The 22,301-nt window shown below is 39.7% G+C and overlaps 1 protein-coding gene across 2 annotated transcripts in view; it reads right to left on the bottom strand.

Annotated features, from left to right (window-relative positions):
* Positions 1-22,301, bottom strand: part of lrp6 (low density lipoprotein receptor-related protein 6) — a 95,433-nt gene that overhangs the window by 53,415 nt on the left and 19,717 nt on the right. The gene's annotated exons all lie outside the window — the stretch shown is intronic.

The raw sequence follows: 22,301 nt of genomic DNA, 5'->3' as shown, positions 1-22,301 counted from the left end.
AATTTACACTGAAGATTTCAACAAGTATCTTGTTTGGAAAACACACCACTAAAAATAAACAAGATGAAGTGGTACACACGAGACCCATGGAACAAAATACAAGCACTGTGAACCTTTAACAAAGCGTTAGATAAGTGACCAGTTCGAGATGTGCCGAATATATTCAGAATAAAATCACAGCTTTAGGACATCTTTTCTTCAGATGAAAGTTCTCATTCTTCCAATTAACTCACAACACTTTACACATATAAATGATACCATGGTCTAAGAAGAGCTAAGACACTGGCTACATCTACAATACTCAGTCAAGTGCTCCAGGACACTGCCCTGTGTGAGAGGCGCTATATAAATGCAAGTTGTTGTTGTTACTGCAGTCCACTGTGGGGAGGGTTAAATGATAGATTCACAGCCTCACACAAAAGTTAAAACGTGTTCCATCTTCACACCTGGGGAGTTTAAAAAGTTGCTCCAAAACCTAAGATACACATATCCTTTTGATTCCATTTTTTTAAATAGCTTTGATTATATCACCAGTTTTGCTAGCTTAGCAGGACTGCTGAACCCAATTCATAGGAGGACAGTTATACGAGGCGAAGCACACCTGGGTGTAGCAATGCTAATGCTATCCAACAGCTACGTATGACTTTCAATCAAGTACCCCAATTATATCAGCAGCATTGCTTAAACAAAGAAAGCTTATAAAACAGAAATGGACAGAACAAAACTAAAAGGATGTTAATCACAAATTTTTATAATTGTTTGATTTTTGGAAGAGATCATGATGGCAAGGCTCCCTGTTTAACATGAAAGGCGTTTCAAAGCCCCAGTGTTGTCCATTGTCATTAGCGTCCAAGGAGATGAGTTGCAGCTCAAACAGCATCACCCAAGTTGGAAAAACAGACATTTTGCCAATTTGCTTTTCAAAAGACCTCTCAGTTTCACATCTCCAAAGCAATTAATTGCTCCTGCTTCATTCTTGGCACCCTGCTCAAACACATGGCAATTCATCATTTCTCTAGTCAATGTTCTTTCGTAGACTTGCATATCCATTTATCAAATGTTACCCAATGCTAGAATCTGATTTCTTTCAGTATGTGCAAAGGGACATTTGCTCAAGATACATTTGACCTTTTGGATATTACAGCCTTGTTTGTTCAATAGTCTGGTGGCAGTCTAGATATCTAAGAAGCCTCCTTTATAGTTGGAACAATTAAGTCAAAGGGAATGTATGCCATTTACTCCAGATTTGGCATTACCAGGTCCTAATGCCCTCCAACGCACCTACTTGGGTCAGCTGAATATTGGACGGTGTCTAGAATTATGGACGCTCAACTGGTTGAAAGTCAGTGTTTGATTTGAATCAGTCAACACAACTTGCAGTGGCATTGTATGGGACACTGACAGGATAAATAAATGGCTATGGAAACTGCCACTGCTCATTCTGGAGAATCATTGAAATATTCTTTAATGGATGTCATGATAACGTCAATGCATTAAATGGCGCGAGTAACTTCTATCTCTGCTCAGTAGCGAAGTTCTCAAAAGGCATTTATCAAGTTTATAAGCAAATGTAGACGTATTTTTCCAGGTGTTCTTGTACAATGAAAAATATTTCCAAAAGTACCCTAAATCATTGCAATTTCTAAAATAGTCAAAACACTCCCCTCCCTCCCTGAAACAAACATTCACTTCTAGATTTCTCGCAGAATATCAACTGCTCCAGACTGTGTGCCAATGAATCTCTATAAACAAAAAGTCTGAAATGTCCTGATTTGAATCCAAACATAACTATGGTAATAAGCTGGAGATTTAAAAGAAAAATAGGCTGCACGAATGTGGGAACTAAACTTTCCTTTTAATTTGGGGAAATGACAAATAACAAGACACTCAAGGGTACATCCCACACCCTCCCCCACTCCGATCACTTCTCTTCCCTCTCCCCCCGAACACCCACACTTACCCATGTATAGTGAAAGTTTTAACATGGTTATCATGGCAACATCGGGGCTTTGAATGGCCAAATCATTTTGATTTTTTTCAGCTCATTGTCTAAGAAGTAAGTTGGCATTTGTGGCATGCATAAAGGGAGGAAGGGTATTGCGAACAAGAAAATATGATGATAGTGGTAGTGCTCTAATCTTATTACTGCAGCTTTTCAATTAACCCTTGATTCAATAAGGTTTGACAAATCATCCAGTTAGAAACCTGTTTATTAGTTAAAATTGTCTCATAGGGCTCGGGGATAAAAAAAAAAATAGAGGAAGCAAATTTAGAATCAAGCAATTAAGTCAAACAGGCTCTTAACTCCAATTTTAGTTTCTCCCATTGCACAATTTCCTCTACATCCGTGCCACTTGTCCTCACTCAGAAGGCACGTTTATTGCCAAGAATACCACGGGACAAGGGGAGATCCCCAACATTTTAATTGTGGCTAAAACTAAATCACAAAAAGCATATTGAAGTCAGATTTAGCCCAAGTACAGCAGTCATAACTGTGAAATTTTGACAAATCAATATATGGAAAAGGCAATTGTGTTATCAATTGTAATCTCTCTCTTACAGATCAAGCTTTTCAAAAAATATTTTAAAAAAACAATATAGAAGTGGGGATCAGGGGTATGGGGACAGGGCAGTGAGTCTGCAAGTACAGCTTGATCCGAGAGCCAGTTCAGAATTGATGGGCTAAATGGCCTTTTTCCATACTATAAATGTCAGTGATATGATGATTCTAGGGCACTGGTCTCCAATCGGTCGATCAACACGCGATGGAAACCACTGCCCTAAAAGAGGAAGGAGCAGTAGAACTGCATCGTTGGGAGTCAAATTGAAAAGGAAGGCAGATGTACGAACTATTTCATGCATCTGGAAATACAAATATAAACTTTATAGTCAAATATTGCTCCACCTCTTGTTTTTTGGGGGCATGCGCGAGACGCCAATTAGCAGCGATTGAGAAGGGCATTCTAGGGAGTTAGTTTGAAAATACACCCCATAACAATTTGCTGAAGCAGTATTTAATAACCCAGTATTCGTCAAAACACTGGTAACAACCACACAGGAGTTCATTCCTAAAATTTTGGCTCACTGCAAAACTCACCAGTGATAGCATGAGAACAAAATAACCACATAAGGTGAATGACTCAGTCAATAGAGAGGGATGAAAAACAACACCAGGTGAGCACATTACTTGTGTGCTTTAATGTTGAAATGTTGGGAGGTGTTACCTGATCGGGTTGTGGGTTTTAAGACAGAATAGTTTCCATACAGTCTGATTACACATACACAGGTACAATATGTACAAATGGAAGTGTTGATGATAATTATTACAATCATCTTTAGTCAAAACTGCAATGGTTCAAGAACATCTCCAGAAAGCACATATCAAGCGAGAGACTTGAGTTTGATTCCCATCAGGACACAATGTTGGGTAAGTTTCCTTACTCCACACAACTCTGTTTACCTAGCAGCAAGTAGGAACCCGGTTGTTAGTCGATTGGTGGATCGCTTTTCAGATCGCTTTTCCTTCAAAAAAATAATAAATTGGTCACTTCAATCCACGACTGTTCGCGGGACGTCCTCCCGATGTGAAAGGCGCTATACAAATGTAATCTTGTTGTTGTTGTTGAGACTACTGTGCGCAATTGGTTGCTGCGTTTCACCCACCAAATATGCAGTCAATTCATTTTGTTGTATATACAGTGAAGTGCTTTGAGATGTCTCAAAGTTATGATAAGGCGCTATATCAATTGTAAGGATTATTATTATCACCGGCAATTCTATGTCACTCTTGGTGAAATCATCTGCAGACATGGGGTCAACTTCCATATGCCTCGCCCCCTCCCTTGCCTAATACAAGACCCATCTCAAGATCCTCCTCTTCGACTGTGCTTTCGATCTCCTGCTTCCGCCCCCTGGCCCCACCCTCCCCCACCCCACCCCCCAGCTCGTCTGTCCTGCACCTTGGGACGTCCTTCTGCTGTGAAAGGCACTTTACAAATTTAATTTTGTTGTTGTTGTCATTTAAATGTTAACTTCCCATTCAGCAACGTGAATTAGATTTGCTTCAGAGTGCATTTCATGCCACTGCCGGTGTGCCAGCTGACATCATAATAATATAATAATCCTTGCATTGGATATAGCGGTTTATCATGTCGATGAGACGTCTCAAAGCGCTTCACAGAATATATTGGAAAGTGAATTCACTGTGCAATTTCTGGGTGAAATGCTGCAGCTAATTACACACAGCAGTGTATCACAAATAGGCTTGGATGGAGGGACCAATTTTTTTTTGGTGGGCTTATTATCCACGGAAAGCAATTCACCAATCAACTAACACCCGGGTTCCTAATTACTGCTGGATAAACAGAGGCATGTGGAGTAAGGAAACTTGCCGAAAGGTTTGCCCCGCCCAGGTATCAAACCCGGGTCCTCTTGCTTGCAAGTCGAGTGCTCTAATACTAAGCTACGGGACTCCACATCATGACATGTAAAAACTGTCAGCCAATTTGCTATCCTATTCCCCCACGCCATAAAAAATAAATCCCTCATTTTATCATTTCACCTGGTTACGAAAAAACGCTTTAGGTATTCACATAATCTAACGTGCAATTTTTTAAAAAAAAAATCAAAAAACAGTATACATTCATGGAACTTTCAACCCAACAGCTCAAATCATTCTGCGCTTCAGCTTCAAAAAGCTTTATGAATGATTTATATACAATACTGAAGTAATGACTGAAGTAGCCAAGTATCGCAGCTTATTTGGAAGCAGGAGGAAACAGAAGGACACAAGAACCTATTCCTACTTTATATATTTAAACAACCTTTCCCCACCCCTGCCTCAAACATTGATGGTTCTTCATAGCAAAGCACAGAAAGCTCTCTGGGAAACAGTTCACACAGCCCCTATGTAACAGCACAAATTGTTGTGGCACTGCTACAATTTTCAATACTGAATTCAACCTTGTAGTCTCTTTAAGATAGTCCAGCAGGTGATTTTTCCTCATTTAGAAAAAACTCTATTGCTCAGACTGAACGTGATTAACACCCTCAACTTCTATTGCAGTTCCAAAATCAGGTGGGTTTGCACAAAGCAACATTTCTGTTGGACTTCAAGCATACCGATCTTCGTGTCCGTTGGACAACCGGGCACATCAGTGGCCTACAAAATAATCCATTTCAACTGTCTATTACACTGCAGTACATACCATGGGGGATTCAAATTACACATGTACTTTCAGCAAGAAGTCTCTATTACCAGTTTCTAGGGAGAAGTGAAACTAGCTCTAGAGTCTGTCGTCTGGGACATCCCTCCTGAAGGTTTTGGAATCTTTTTCAGACATTTTTTCATTCAAGTAGTCTGGGTTTTCAATATTTTTGTTTAATTAATGAAACACTTGCATTAGCTTTTGGCAAAGGTTTACTCTAGAGTAAGCCAAATCCAAAATAATTGGTCAAATTAAGAGAGGAGCTTCAGCGTCTCTGGGCTAGGGAGGGCAAAATTGGCTGGAGAACCCTGCTCAGGGATCTCTTGTGGAAAGTGTGCGTATATGTTTATATTCGTGTGAATGAGAGTGCAAGTGTGGGGTCAAACAAGAAAGTAATCTGCCTCTCTGGTGTCGTTGGATTTGAAAAACCATGGAAAAAACAAACGGGAACTATTCAGAGAGAAGCACCAAGTTGGGACATTTTAGGAGCATCCTTACTAGAATTAATTGTTTGAGTTTTACAGCTATGAATTGATGGATTTTCCTTTTGGAAAAAAACCTCCAAATTAACAGCGAGGCACAGTAACTCAACAATCCCATTTCATTCTTTGGTGACCTTTACTTAAGTTATACTCCCTCTTATTTTAGTTCATTCACCAGTGTCCCAATTTCCTGCTCCTTACCTCCACCTTTTCATATTCTTCTTGTTTAAATGGTCATCCATTTAAATGTTATGGTTGAAATCTCAACAGCTACTTATAGCAAAGCATTCAATGTTTTAACCTTTATCTGATAGTCAACTTCAACCCTTTCCAGTGTCGTAAATTTATGACTATCATTACAAATGCCACTTTGTTACCTACTTACCTATTCAGTGAAAATTTTTTTTGTATTCTTCCTGATATCACCTTCGTCAACCTATTCTATACAGTTTCCAAGTCTCATATATCCTTTGATATAATGAAGCATCCAGAACCTAATTAATGTCTTGTACATTGCAACATCACTTCCCTGCTTTGGTATTCAATGCCTCAATGAAAAAAACTAGAATCCTATTTACATTTTCATAACTTTTTGACCTATCATTCCAACTTTAAACATCTTTGTAACTGCACATCAATGTTCTTCGTCTTCATTAAGAACTATACCAGGGAAAATTTCCTTCCTTGGTTTGTTTTCCTAAACTACACATTCTTAAATTTAAACTGAACCTGCCACCTATCTGCACAATTTGCTGCAATCCCATATCAAATTCAACCTTTTTCTCAAGTTAGCCCTCATGTCCATGTTCATTCGGGGAATGATTCTGGCTTTCTATACTGCTGCAGGCTTTCAGCAGAATATGTCCTGGGTCTGTCCTACATTCAACTCACTACGAGAAGGTGTTCTTCATGGTTTACAAAATTCCAGCTCCAGTTGCATAAATTAAGTAATTACAATGGCAGGAGAATGTGGCTGCAAAACCTCACCAGGATGTTGTGAGCCGTCAATTAAGTTAGCCAAAACCTCAAGGCACTTTAGATCCTCAGTGAAGGCTCGGCAATAGGCAGTATGAATGACAAGCTGTCACCTTTGGGAAGGCATTGCAAGCCTGCTGTACACTGAAAACATAAATCGACATGGACAGCCGCAGGGGATCAGCAGCAATGGAATGTGTGGGCAATGCTAAATCTAGCCTGCGATGATTAATCTGGGCAGGAATACAAGAAAAACACAGTGCATAGCTTTCTGCTGCCCTCCAATTTCAGTGTTACAAAAGGAAAAAGTGGGAACTAATCCACATGACTGACAAACATATGCTGACGTGGTATCGAGTCACAAGCGCAAAATTAGTCCACTGCCCAGGGGCTTATTTGCATCAGCTACAATGTGACGTCCACTGAAACCAAAAAAGAACAAATTCCCACTGTGTACTTGACAACAACTGTCATTCAACAGCTCTGGCCAGTCATCTGGTCTCACAGGGCTTCTGTCTTAGCTGTTACATCTGTTGTAAACCACAGGCAGCTCGCTCACTCCACTCAGACTATAACTTTTTTTAAAAAAAATGCTTTTCAACACTGTCTCACAGATGCCAGCAATTTTATCTCACTGTTGGCAAACTGGGAGTTGTGGTTTGATATTTCAATGTCATTCAATAAGTACCACTGGATCAACTCTCAGAGTTATGAAGAAAGTACAAAAGGACATTAAGTACTCAAACATTTCCTATGCACCAGCATTCATAATCATTTGTATTGTTTCTCATGGACTCTTGGGATACTTAGACGTGTCTGGCCATTAAACTGCGAGGACTAATAAAAATGGTTACAAGGGTAGAATAGAGCTAGGATTTGGTTCCTACAACATTTGCTTCCCATTTTGTGAATTTAATCCCTCAATGATTTCCTCCGGATGTTAAAATTAGGAAAATAGCACTAGAGAGACTATGTGACTACAGTACAACCATAATGAGAACTGCCAGCTTCATCAATAAGTAGATTTGGCAAATTCTCATGAATTTTAGCCAAGTTAGCTAATAAATCTGCATAAAAGAAAACAAACAAAAAGAATTATGCATGACTTTCTGCATATTTTTATTATTGATGGAAATTGGATTCAAGACTATGTGAAAGTTTCAATAATTGACCATGCAATCTTAATTAGAGGGAAAAAACAAAGAATGCAAATAAATAGATGCTTATTATTTAAAATATGGAAAGCTTTCCCAGCAATGTTGTACATCAGCTAGTTCAATACACTGCAATCTACAATCGTATTTATGCATGCTGTAAGAGAAGCTGACTGCTCAACTTCAGAAAAACAATAGGTCTCTCCAGTTCCTATCAAGCCAGCTTAACACTCATTTATAACTAGTCAAAAAAAAACTCGCCCCTCATCACATTCAAACTCTCAAAGTGGTTAACTGTAAATACTTTCAAGTGTACTGAATGTTAAGTACGTTAGAAAGAATTAAGTCAGAACAACTGATTTAATGATTTTTACTATCTGCTTCATCCAATATCACCCAAGTACTTCACTTATTTCCGATCTCTGCCAAGCTGTTAAAAGTACTGCAAGCAACCTCACATATTGACTTGGGAACTACCGCTCGCCTGATGCATAGAACAAAAAAACTACTCTTTACTCACCAGGAATGGCATTTACAATTTATTCTTAAAGCATGGGTTAGTTATGCAGTCGATTCCTTAATGAATAGCCTGTCTGCCACTAAATTGTATTACCTTATAAATATTAATTTGCCAGGAATCCGCAATGAAGTATCGGTTTACTTTCTGCAACAAAGTATATGAAACACTTGTAAAAACGGACAAATTAGAACCTTTCCTCATGAAATAAATATGGTTCAATTTAACTTTTTTTAAAAAAACATTTAAAATAAGGAACATGGAATCTTTACATGATTTCCCATTTCCACAGTTACAAACAATCCCAGGACGGATACAGAACTATAAATCACTTTCAAACCAGATACATTTAGTGAGAAAACCTACTGAAACATTTCTGAAGTCTGCACAGAAATGTAATTTGTTTGGCAATCTCATGTACAGTTTGTTTAGATTACAACTCAGACCCACTTAATGAAGTGCTTTTTCTTGGTGCCTCCAGAGAGGGAAAAGCAAACCACCATTTTTTTTCCTGGCCACGAACATGTTGAGTAATCAGCACATTTTACAGGCTCAGCCATATGTAACCCCCCATCCTCAGCCACCCCTCCCCCGACTAACTAGATAGTACAAACTTTGAGCATAGATACAGGAAAGCATGGAGTCCCAAAAATTAGACATGGTCACTTTCAAGCAATTCACTGAAGAGCTGAACGAGGACAAAGACAATCGCTTTCATAAATTTAATCTCACTGGAAGAAAAATACTCTTTGCATTTGATATAGCATCTTTCATATTGGGAGGACATTTCAAACTGTTCCGTGGGAAGTTACTATAAAGCAGGAGGTCTCAAACTTTTTTTTAGCTTCGTGAGCCTTCCAAGGCTACAAAAAACAATTGCACTGCCCCTCACGAAGACATTTTAAAAAATTCTGCTGATATCGCTCACTCCTTCAAAGACTATGTTCCACACTCAGTTCCACCTTCATCTAATCTCTTCAGGAAAAAACACTGTCTGAATTCTTCCTAGTCTGCAAAAGTGTTCGACTAAAACTGCAGAATATTTATCCATTCCCATATCTGTTGTTCAATGTCAGCCTGTTTTTGCTCAAGTCAATCTTGTCCACTCCTCCCCATACCAACTGAAAATCCTTACTTGTGAGCATGGGACCAGCTAGGCTGTGTGCCTGCATGCACCAACCTCACGAAATTTAATTCAAACCATTCTCACAAGGGAGGCCGTGTGCGCCAGCCTCTTCCCTGCTCCCATTCAATGAGTCGGGAGGTGGTTGGCCTCTCTGAAGGTTACAGCAACTGGTTAGTGCAACTAACGCTTCCCCTGACGCACGCACCCATAGCTTGAGAACCTCTGCTGTGCAGTGACTTTATTTTGCAGGTGAAAGCAGCCGCTAATCTGTGAACGGTAGTGGCTTACAAACAGCCAAAATGAATGCCTAATTTTAACGGGGGAGAGGGATGTGGAAAGGACACCAGGAGAAACTCACTTCTCTTTTCAAATTGTGCCATGGGATTTTAATGTCCTCGTCAACAGGAACAGAAGGGACCTCACTTAACATCTCATCTGAATGACTTGACCTCCCACATCTCCAGCCATACACTGAATCACCAGACTAAATTGTGTGAGTTCAAAGCCTTGATGTAGGACTTAAACCCACAACTTTCTGACTCAGGGTTACCAAATGAGTCAGGATGAGACAGTGTGCTCATTGAGCAAACTTAGTCTCATTGAAATTGTTCTAAATCGAGGTGGTTCACTGATCAGTTACCCACTGTGTGGTTCACTTTACAGTACATAGTTAAATAAATGTGGATCTAGAAATATTAAGGACTGAAATTCAATGGGATTATATAATAGAGCACCATACATCAGGATTCGATTTTGGAAAGATTTTAAAGCAAGCCAAAATGGTACTCAAAGTAACTCTTTAAAATGTGTCGCAGACATTTGCCGGGTTGGCTACTACTTGTAGGCTCAGAGAAATCTTAACACTGGATCTATATAGAAACTCATCATATTAGGTACTTTTCTTCTCTCTTCAGCAGGTTTTTGACTTGATGTGCGTGAAAATCCATTCAAGTGGATGTTATTTTTCAAATGCTGGGTTCTTCCAGTTCAAAATAAACCACACATTTATTTATTTTGTCGTGAAGCTGTTTAATATGCCCCATCTCTCTCTGATTAAAAAAGGATTCATAAATGTCAAAATTCAACTGGTTCCCAGTTTGCGATAACACCATTTTAAATGTGTTCACCTTCACTTGTAGTCTTTACTGTCAGTGTCAAAACTAATCCTTGCATTTTTCTACTTTTGACTGAACCACTTTGGTCTCCACAGCAAAGTTCAGTGGAAATTTTAAATCGAAGGGGATACTGATCATTTTATGAATCCTGGGAGTATGGCTGCAGGATAATTGCATACAATGAAATAAATGATTTAGTTTTCTCAAAAAAAGCCATTTATGTAATTTTAAAAAAATGGAAGATGATGCATTTCACTGGTACAGTTTGGACCACAAACATGTCCATCCATAAGGACAGCTGGTGTGGGAAATGATAAATTCACGATGGTCAATTCTCTTCAGACGTTGGTTCTTAATCCATATTCTTGAATATTGTAGATTGAGCTACACTCTTGGCATATCTGCTTTGGGAATATTTTATGTACTCTTAACAGGAACAAATATTGGCCAATTTATTATATTAAAAATCTTGCCATCTTGTAGAATGCATGTATTAGAAGTTATAGGGACCTGGACTACACGACTAGAAATCTGGAACATCAATTTCTTCCCTGTACTTTCTTGTTGAATGGCTTAGAAAAATAATGAAAGGAAGTAGGCAAAATCTTTAGCCATGATAATCGAGTAAAAAAAATGAAGCACTTTAAAAACATTCACGTTAGGTTTTGTAGCTACTGAAGTAACATTTCTCGAATGAAGACAGATCCAAGAAGAGTTATCAGAAGTACACATGTTCTGCAGAAACCAACCAAGACTTTTCCCCTTAAACTGAGAACAGTTTAAGAAGCTATTATGTGGAATTCCAGTGCGAGGGTGCCTGTTGCCGACACACAACGCCAGAAACATCACTGCCAACATGGTGCACATTATCTTAACATCTTGCTGCAATTTTTGTTTAAAAAAACACAAAAGGGTTTTAACTCACTTCTGGCAAACCTTAAAACGCACTTGTAAAAAGAGGGAAGAATTTACCAACCAGAAAGCGAGCCCATATCACTCAAAGCGAATGCCCCATCACACTTCAGTAACAAATCCTTTATACCATCAATGTAATATCAAGCAGAAGATTACTCTGCACACAAATGTTTTACTTTTTAGGTAGCCAAGTCCACTGAATGACCAAAGGAAATAATGCTCTCTGTCATGCTTCCTTCCTTCTTTTCCCCTCCACCTCCCAAATATATATATACACTACCATAAAACATGCCAATAAATAAGTTTGAAAAAATAACAATAATCCTACAATTTGATATAGCGATTTATTTTCAAGACTTCTCAAAGCGTTCAGAAGGATGTTACTGTAAAAGTGACTGTATTGGTAGGCAAACAAGGCAGCCAATTTGTTCACACAGCAATGTCCCACAAACAGTCACTGACCAATTTATATTTGGGCGATTGGTAGTCAGGATTTCAATAAATCACTTAATGAAGTGGAGATGCCACCCATATGGGAGGAGGAGGAGTGGGAGAGGTAGGAGGAGTAGGGGTAAGAGAAAGAGGAAAAAATAAGGTCAGTCACGCTGAGTCTGTCTCATGCGCTGCCTAGCAACCGGCTAGAGAGCAACATACAAGACCTAGGATCATAATCACTACTTCTTGTTTTGACTGACAAAAGTCGTGGTGTGGCAAGAAATTGGAGAAGGGAGAAAAAGAAAGTATACTGGAAGGAAAGCAAAGATGACGTGGATAATGTAATGGCGAGTTCATAGTAAAGTGTAGTGACCCTGCATTTGTAGACGAACGTAGCAGACAATTTGTGCACAGCACTGCCCCATAAATAGTCATGAAGTAAATGAACAATCACTGTCAGATACACCAATCGACTCTTTGGCTCCATGTTTGCAAAATATTTTTTGGGTGAAAAAAAATCAGTTTCAGGGACCGAACAAGAGATTGCTGAATTATGTGAAACGTGCTATACAAAATGTAATTTTGTTGTTGTTGCCACTTGTGAATGGGCAAAAATACCACTGGTGCTAGGCTCTTCTTCAGAAGATCAGAATGGAAGCCATAAAGCAAGCTAACAGCAGCCTCGCCATACTACCCACCTTCTGTTGATCATAAAACATTCCTAGTTAATTTGTAACTCTTACAAACTAACTTGCAATGTTTTATGATTAATAGTACAAACAACGCAAATTCTCAGCTAGGCACTTGCCCAAAGACAAAAAAGCTGCAGAGCGTCAAATAGAAATGGAATTAATCTGTGGAGAGCTTGATTGACAACATGCACAGTCTTGCTTGCACATACTGTACAATAACGGTTTCTACTGTCCCCTCACTTAATATTTATCAGTGGGTAAGCATGCACTGTGAAAAATAGGCCAGCTGTGATAATAGTAATTCCAGCAGCACTGAGCAAGTTACAAGACACAGCCAACGTGAAGAAAATGTTTCTGCATGTAGGTGGCATGCAGATGTGAAACTCTGTCTGGTTTGGCTATTCCTAAATGTGGCAATAAGCTTCTGTGTGCATCAGACACCCACCAGGTTGAACAAAAAAAAGATAATATTCTTGGGTGAATAAAATACAGTATTATGCCATTGACACACTTTATTTTCATACGTAACCAGTTAAGGTCATTGGCGATCACGCATGGTGCAAGTATTGCTGCAGAAAGAATCAACAAAGGAATCATGCTTATCTAATTATACCTTGTACTCTGTGGAATCCATAAAGATACTGCTGATATCATCCAAAGTACCGATGAATGTATAGCAGAAATATTCAAGAAGTGAATGAAGAACATAGGCAGGCTAATGTACAAATGAATGAGGATAGTTACAACTGTATATGTTAAAATTGACTCAGATGATCCAGAAGCTGCCTGTGTCCCAGCCGTCGCTATTGTTGCCTCAATTTGCACAGTGTGACAGACTGTGCAAAAGGTCTGCCTTTCAACAGTCAGAAGATTTTGTAGTTTACAGACAACGGCACGTGGGAGAGGACCAGGTCACGGCTCTTGCTCTGTGGAAGTGGATGTGGCAACAATAGTACAAGATATTGCCATGTGCTGCATTTTCAATCACAACTAAACCTCCCTGCAGTGTGCATTCCCTCCACCTTTAAGAATATTTTGATATTCTACCCAGTGCAACATTAAGCCATCAACAGTAGCAATTGCTAGAACAGTGACATGCAATATTAAGACAAATTGTAAGCACACAAACAGGAAAAAATACTTTCTCATTATCAAGGTGACTTCTACAAAAACACAGGTGATTTCTCAGTATGCAGAGCCAAGTATTAAAGAGTCGAGCAACATATGCAGTGGTTCTGATAGTTCTATGAAAGCTGGCCCTCATATGTAGAAGTAAATGGTGAGTTAAATAGTCACCTCAAAGCTCTAACCCTAAAATGGAACTTTAACAATAAAGCTCTCGGGATGGGGAGCCAGTGGAGCCGGGTGAGGGTGGCATTGATGGGGACACGGAGCTTGGTGTGGGAGAGGACACGAGCTGCAGAGTTCTGGATGATCTGCATCTTGTGGAGGAAAGAGTCGGGAAGGCTGGCAAGCAGGGAGTTAGTGTAGTCGAGCCTACAACAACAAATTAGTTTTATATGCCTCTCAGGTCAGGACGTCCCAAAGTGCTGGACAGTCAGGGATCCGCACCCGAACTGGTGATTGGGATCAGGAGAGGTGGAGGACGGTGAGGGGAGGGGTAGTAGGGAGACCAAAGGAACGGTCAAAGAGGAGGGTCTTGAGACGAGTCTTGAAGGAGGCAAGGGAGGGGTTGTGTTGGAGGGACTGTGAGATAGAGTTCCAGAGAGTGGGGTCAGAGAGGCTGGAGGCCCGCCCACCAATGGTGGGGCGGGAAAGGCGGGAGACGTGAAGCTGGAGCCTGCTGAGCAGAGGGAGTGGACAGGTTGGTAGGAGGTTAGGAGGTCATGGAGGTAATGGAGGATCAAGGCTGTGGAGGGCTTTGAAGGTGAAGACCAGGATCTTAAGTGATGGGCACCCCTGGAGCCGGACGAGGATGGAGGGATAGTGCTGCAGAGCCTGGTGCGAGCCAAGATGTAATAAGTGTGTGGATGAGGGTTTCAGCAGCCTGAGGGGTGAGGCAGTAGCGGAGCCGGGCGATGTTGTGGTGGTGGGGGAAGGCAGAGGATGTGGGGTAGAAAGGATATTTGAGGGTCAAACAAGTTGCCAAGGTACAGACAGGCTCAGTGATATGGAGTGTGCATCCTTGGATGGTGATACTGCCAGTGCCTGAGGTGTGGAAGTGCTGATGGAAGCCAATCAGAAGGACCTCGGTCTGGTTGATTTTCAACTGGAGGGATCAAATGCAAGGATTATCATTATTATTATTATCATATTATTAATTATCCATAGAGGATTTTAGTCATTGTGATTTGAATATTCATTTATATGGGGTGGATTTCGGTTTCACATTCGACAATTTCCTTGCCAGCCTTCCCAAAGTTCCAGGTTTTCTCTTCCCATTTACATTCCCGGACAGGAGCTTTAACCTTAAAATCACATGGAATCTTCCGCCTATAGAGCTTCCACTAACAACCTGGCTTTCATCTCCTAACCTCAGGATACAGAACGTTCTGCAGTGCTATCTGAAAAGATGCACCGAAACGAGAGGAGGGGAGGAAAAAANGATGAAAGGAGGGAAACAGCTTCAATGTGAGATGAGAAATATTAGCACACTGTAGACAATTTAATTTAAATACATTGAATACTCTGCAAAATAAATAACACCTTTTCTCCCTGCCTATTGCTTTTGAGCGATGTGTTCCCTTTGCTTACTTCAGTAGATAGGTTCTCAATTTCATTATCAGAACTTTTAGAATTGGAATTTTGAAGCAAACCCCGGAAAAATGGAATAGCTTTCACCCCGTTTACTGTGCGTATAGAAATATACATTCCATCTTCAAAGGCATTTTTACAAACCCTAAAGGGAACAGCTGACAGTTTTCTGCTTTTTCTTATCCTCTCACTTTACAAGAAACCTGGTACGTCTATGATCTGCCTGGAGCTACATTGATTCAATTAACCTATCTATGTCAGCTTTCCAATAAGCCCCACCCATTGGAGAATGCCCTAAAGTACCAGGGGGTGACCCATTTTCAACCTTTGCAATGTTATTCTCTTCCTTCCTCCAAAAAATCAACAGCAGCAGCCAAAGGTTCCAGAATTTAACTCGACTTTAATTAACGGTTTAGGATCCCTCTCATTCGACTATGTAGCCTTGTCCATCACAGTATAAACTAACTAATTGTAGCAGGCATGGGCAAACGATATATTCTCTGCATGCTGAAACTATCCACAAAACAGGGACAAATACAGTTCCTTCGACCTTTCAGTGTTTGTTTCTTGCAAGGACCTTGTACTATTGAACTGCTGCATGTGTCTCTGTGAATCTCTGTCTCAAGCTGTTTTATTAAAAGTCCAGCATTCATTTTATCTTCAGTTATCAAGACATTTAAAAATAGACAGTTTTAATTCTCAGTAAAACACAAGTCTATTGGCCCTGGAAACTGTGATAACTGTGGATGGGATTTTACAACATTGCCAACAATTCAGCAAATTTCCATAACATCTGCCTTGATGATCATTGTGAATATAAGGCAGGTTTAGTTAGAGGAAGGAAGGGCAATGGCAAAAGAGTAAAGGTTTCACTGCAAGGAAAGAAAAATTGCAGGCTAAGAATTGCACAGAGAAACGGAACAAGTCCGAGAAACAAAGAGAGATTTAGTGGAGTGGAGAAACCAAAAGGTCTGGAAATTCGACAAGCACAAGCAGGTCTCATGGGCTGCTACTGGGCCTGGTTGGTTTTCTATGTTATGGACTCTGGTGCAAAGTCAACATGAGCCTATTTCTTGTGACTGACATTTTAACAAGCTTCACCCACATAATATAATAATAATAATAAGATGAGACAGTAGAGTCGTTATCTATCCTCGATGGATACACTGAAGACAAATCTTAACTCCTTTGCAGAACCTTCTAAAATTGGAAGTGGTCATCTGGTCAAAGCATTTCAAAATACCTTAAAAAATCAAGTGGAAGTATGGTAGTCCAACCATCGTATACACTTGATGCCAAAATAATTTTTCAGCAAAACTAAAAATACAGCGCAGACATTGAACTATTTTTGCAATTTGATTCTCAATATGAAAGTAGAGATCCTTGAAACTCGATTTACAACTGAGTGAAGGATATAATCATGGAATACTACAATATGAAAGATGAAGACAGACGTTTGCATTGTTCCACATCAATACGGTATATGCGTATACATGTGTTGCTCTAATTACACCTGGGACTTTGCAGTTTTTGACATACAACAATACATACCCTCATCCCACAGTGCTCTGCATTGTCCCATTCCACCCAGCACCTCTTGTCATGTTGTTTAAAGCTATCGCTTCACATAGGTTTCAGAAGCTGATGAAATTGTTCACCTGCTCCCCAGGAAGCACTAACAATAACCCCCATCCCAGCCAGCATACAAATCCAGCCAGGCATGCAGAGAGTGAATGAATAAGGCTGCATGAGGCTTCCCTTATCCTTGGCCTCCTGAGGCCTGGACAGTAGCATTGAACAAAGGGGGATAAAAGCTATGAACCTTTCTAAATCCAACACTTTGCCATGTTTATCAAGAAAAATCCACTGTCCATCCCGCGACAGCAGGCAAGAGTCCATCACTCAAACAGTAAATTTATGTGCTTGCAAACACAAAAAAAACACAGCCGCCTTCCATTCTTGCATTTACCATCCCCAATTTGACAAGTTTTTGGCAACTGCTGCAGATAAGTTCCCAGCTGTTAATCAATGCATACACAATTCGATTCCTTTGTACTTGAGCCTTTTGAGCAAGTTCAAAAACATTCCAAGCCTGAACTGCTTTATCCTACAATGAAAATTTAGCTACAATTCTAGTCAACAAAGAAAAGGAGGGTGTGGGTGTGGGGGGGGCGAGTTTTGAGGCATACATTATAATTCTCCACACTCCCTGTCAGAGTAGTGGAGGTACATTTTCTATTTTCTCACTAATTTATGAAAAAATGGAACTGGTTAATACAAAGATACCTCCCACATAAAGCAACTTGCACGTCCTCCTCCTGCGCTCTCTGCAAAGAAAGATTTCTGAAGGTTAGTGGCTGATGCATATGGATGAACTTCAGTTAATACATTCCTTCAAAAATAGCAAGAATTGTGAATGACATACCCAAAACAGAGAAAAACAAATGTTCTGAAAGTTTTGCACAAGCCCACACTGAAAGAGATTCAACGACTTGCACTCAATATCTTTTGCATAGGATAACCAAGCATGCTAACCAAAGGTAACAGTTGACCACTTGACCGGTAAAATCGAAAATATTCCACATACAAACCATTACTGATATACATATGCTGATTAAAACCTCTATGATAAACATAATGAAAGGATATTCACTCTACGCTCTTTCAATTCATGGACTTAACTCAAAATCACAAAACTATACTTTGTGAAATAAAGGACAAATGGAATTATAGAATGTTTCATAGGCATTAGGATATGCCATTATTCACTGAATGAGATGCTTTTCTGGAAAGCTAAATTTCACAGAACGTCTGGAATTGCTGAAGATCTCCTTGAACACCAATGTTATCCTCGCTTTCAATGCAGTCATGTTTGCGGGTGCAATTGCTGCTCAACAGTCGACACACCAAAACACAGTGACCAAACCACGATTCTTGCCCATGGTAGCACTTCACAATCTGTCCCCAATGCTGCACAAGAATAGGTTGAAAGGAAAGAGATCGATCCACTGATCAAGGAAGAGAGCAAGCGGTGAAGTACCTCCTAACATCTAAATTTAAGAACAGAAATGAAGGATGCCCTTCATGGGTAGGTTACTCTGTCGCCACAGAGATCACAAATAAGAGAGCAAGCATTTGTGTGTTTGTGGGTGGGGGGGGGGGAGAAGAGCAAAAGGAGAGAATACTGAAACTAAGAAGTTGTTGACACAAAAGCAAAGTGGCTGTATTATGGAAATTTGTTTGAAAGTTACTATAAACAGAAAATTTAAGTGTTTTGAGAGCTGAACTATTCAAGAGTGTTCCTTGAAAACATTTAGGCCGAGTAAATTTGGCTCTATCAAGATCTGTGAATATGACCAACATTAGGAAAAAAAACATCTATTAGAATTAAAAACCTAAGAGCTGATATTTCCTTAGTTTTATTTTTAGACCTCATAAATTTAGACATCAATCAACAAGAAACAAAAGTGCTAAGCACACGGAACCTTTGAATTTGTTCCAAGGTAGGAATGGAGGAACTCTCATTGTCACAGTCGCCGACTGCTACAGGCAAAATAATCAGTCCTAGCCTGATCACAGCAGGAGGCTTGTGGAAGGCTTGGGTAATTAATAGAAAACTTACTAAGCTATTTGTACAATAGAGTAATTATAGTACAACTGCCAAAAGAATGCCTTCACACTCAGCTCATCTTGTTAAGCCTCCTGTGGGAGCAAAGCCTGCTTGTGCATGGAGACCTACAGTAATTGAACAACCATGTACAACTAGGAATTATCACATGGCTCAAGCTTTAACCACATTATGTCCCCACTGTTCTCAAAAATTGAGCCCATAACCAATGCATCCCCTCCCTCCCTCCCCACAGCTCACCAGAACTTTTCAAAAATAGAATGGTACATTGACCTATGAAGGCAAAAAGAAACAAGACTAAAATTATGTTTAAAAAATAATCAATTGATGTTTCGACTTTTTTTAAAAAAAAAGAATCACATGGACTGTGGATAACGAACAATTTACATTTATATTGACGACTCAAAGTGCTTCACAGCTCACTGGGAGTCCGAGTCGGATGTGTGTGTGTGTGTGTGTGTGGGGGGGGGGTCAGGGGGGATGACTCGAGAAGATATTTCTGACGATATTACTTGTGAACTTAGTAAAATGAGAAGTTTCTAAAAATGTTTTTCATCTGACATTTCTCTTACTGATTCTTATTAAAACAAATGTCCTCGGCCAAAAACACAAGAAAAAGACAAAGTTAAGGCGCTGGAATGAGGATTGGTTTTCTCTCTCTCTGTCTCCAGCCAGAACAAACAATATGCATTTGATTGGTGGGGGGATATCCAACAGTGCACATTTATTGCCGTCCAAACATTGATTAAAACAGATCAGATTGGGAACACTGTAATAGATCAACATAAATAAGTTTGAATGGCTGTAGAAAAGTAAAGGGATGCCATACTTGATGATATTGTACGATTGTTGATTTTAACCAGAGAAGTCTTCAAGCAAGTAAGAAATAGCCTGCTTCCAATTCTTGATTATTAACATACATTCAAGCACACTTTGTTCCCAGGAACAGGCACGACACCACACATAGCCACCAATAAAGAATTGCATGGATATGAGGAAATCCTCCCTTTCAAGAATGCAACACCAAAAATAATGCATCTAATAAAACATCCCTTTGCACACAAGAGATTATTTATAGATGTCAGTTACAGTCACATCTTGGAGAGTCTCCATAGGGATTAGAGACTAGGCTGGATAAGCATTTCCTACAGACGAATTCCAGGACACACCTGATATCAACAGAATGGCTCCCTGGATATTTGCAGGTCTCCACGCCAGGCTGAACTACAATTAAATTAGCTGTCTTTGCCACTACGAATGAGATTGTCCCACTGCTGACAGTACTATCCTTTAAGGATTTCAGACAGAAGATTAACAACATTTATATCATAAAAGAATCAGGTCTGATGAAGTTATTACGTTTTCAAGAGGCAGGAAAGTGGAATTACATAGGTTACCTAGAACATGCTTTACATACCCTCTGAATTATCCGCTTCCAACTCCACAGAAAAGGGCTCAGCAACAAAATATTTTCAGGGTAGTAGGAATAATTCATTTAATTAACCTTACAACTCTGAAATCAAACTATTGTAGTTTGATTTCAGAGATGTAAAAAGTATGAAATTGTCCAAATAAAGCAATGCAACAGAATTACTCTGTACAGAACAGAATACACAATTTTTAAAAAAAACGTAATTACTCTCATATAACTTTCAGGCACACTAAAGGACAAAGAATAAATCTTTGGGCCAGTGATCTTGGTGAAACAGAGTACCTTATTTTCCTGTTTCCGTTGTAATTTGGAGCAATTCCAAGTGTAAATATTTGAAATTGAAGAGCGATTGCAAGTCACAAGATACCACAAGAGTGTGACGTTCATTTATACTGACGGTATCGTAACTTACAGAATTCAGTGCAGTGGGAGTATCCCCTACACATACACTGAGCACATCCAACTTGTGAGTGAGAACCTAGTCACATTTTCACATGTACAATGATCTCAGTGCTGGGTCATCCTTTAATAAAGGGCATGGGAAAGTTGTATATGGCCTAAGGGAACAGTGTACACAAGATACTGTCACAACACAATGTGAATCAGTCAATTGACTGCAGGATTGGAGACATGTTGATTGCATTTTCACTACAGTTGACTATCATCATTACCAAGAAAGAAAGAAAATCTATTCCAGATAGTCTCACTAGCAGTGCAAATTTAAACAGTGATGCACATTCGGAATCTGAGATTTCTCAAAAGATAAATACTCTCCCTGGTATTACATTAAGCCATACAAGTGTTTAGCATATTTCGGCCCGAGAGGCAATAAAATTGGCTTCAGTAACTTAGACAAGAGTGGGAACAAAGGAGGGAGAAATAAAATCATGGTTCTGGTGCTTGATCACTAATCAGTGATACTAGAGAGACCCGAATGAGAAGAAAAATGACAGCTCATTCCCATTTACAAAAAAAATGCAATATCATCTCTACACCAAAGGTTCGCTCCGTGCAATCACACATCTCCAAATTGTGCAACAAGCACATTCTCAAATTCTTGTCAAACACCCCATCAGGAGTTGGCATGGATTTAATTTGAAACAGGAATGAAAAACACCATTACACTCACCTCCTACTGGGCCTTCAGCTCTTAACATTAAACAAAATTACAAAATGTGTTTTCTCAATGATGCTCCAGGCAGTGTTGACCAAAAGTGTTTTTCTTTAAAAATTCCAAAGCATGTTCACCCCCTCCCTTCAGAAAACCTGATCCTTGCCAAGTTAGGTAAACATCTGGTTGAGGTTGGGTAAGTAGCAAATGTATTCAAGAGAGGATTGCATAACATAATGATCAGCATTTCTATCTCTCATGTGCCAAGCTGAGCTTGTTAACATTTGGTACAAGTGAAACACAATACAACCCTGAAACCTTTCTCTCAGCAAGAAGCAGTTTATATGGAAATTGTACATCGGAAATGTAAATGCAGCCAGGAAGGAAGACATGTCAGGCAAATCTGCCAGTTATGTTTCTCTTGGACACGCATACATTGAATCATTTAATATTATCACTGATGTTGGTGGAAGGAGGTGAAACTTATGGTCACAGGAGCACTAGAGAACAAGATTAGTAGCTACCAATGGTTTGTTCTAAGGTTGGGTAGTAGCTATGGATCGTCCTGAGTTTGGATAGCAGCTATGAATTGGTCTAAAGTTGGGCAGAGCAATGAACTTTAACTGGTTTACACTCCACACAATATATGGTCTGCAGTTAACTTGAGAAAAGAGAGAGAGGGGAGAAGTAAAAGGGAAGAGAGAGGGAGAAAAGCACAAACATTGATGGACTCATTCTGTACTGTAAAGCTTCAACAATTCTGTGAATCGGTAAAAGCTCAATTATGAGGTACTCAA

Source organism: Callorhinchus milii, unplaced genomic scaffold, assembly GCF_018977255.1.
Source record: "Callorhinchus milii isolate IMCB2004 unplaced genomic scaffold, IMCB_Cmil_1.0 Scaffold5, whole genome shotgun sequence".
Classification (NCBI taxonomy): domain Eukaryota; kingdom Metazoa; phylum Chordata; class Chondrichthyes; order Chimaeriformes; family Callorhinchidae; genus Callorhinchus; species Callorhinchus milii.
The sequence above is the reverse complement of the archived record's forward strand: the minus strand, read 5'-3'. Positions and strand labels throughout refer to the sequence as shown.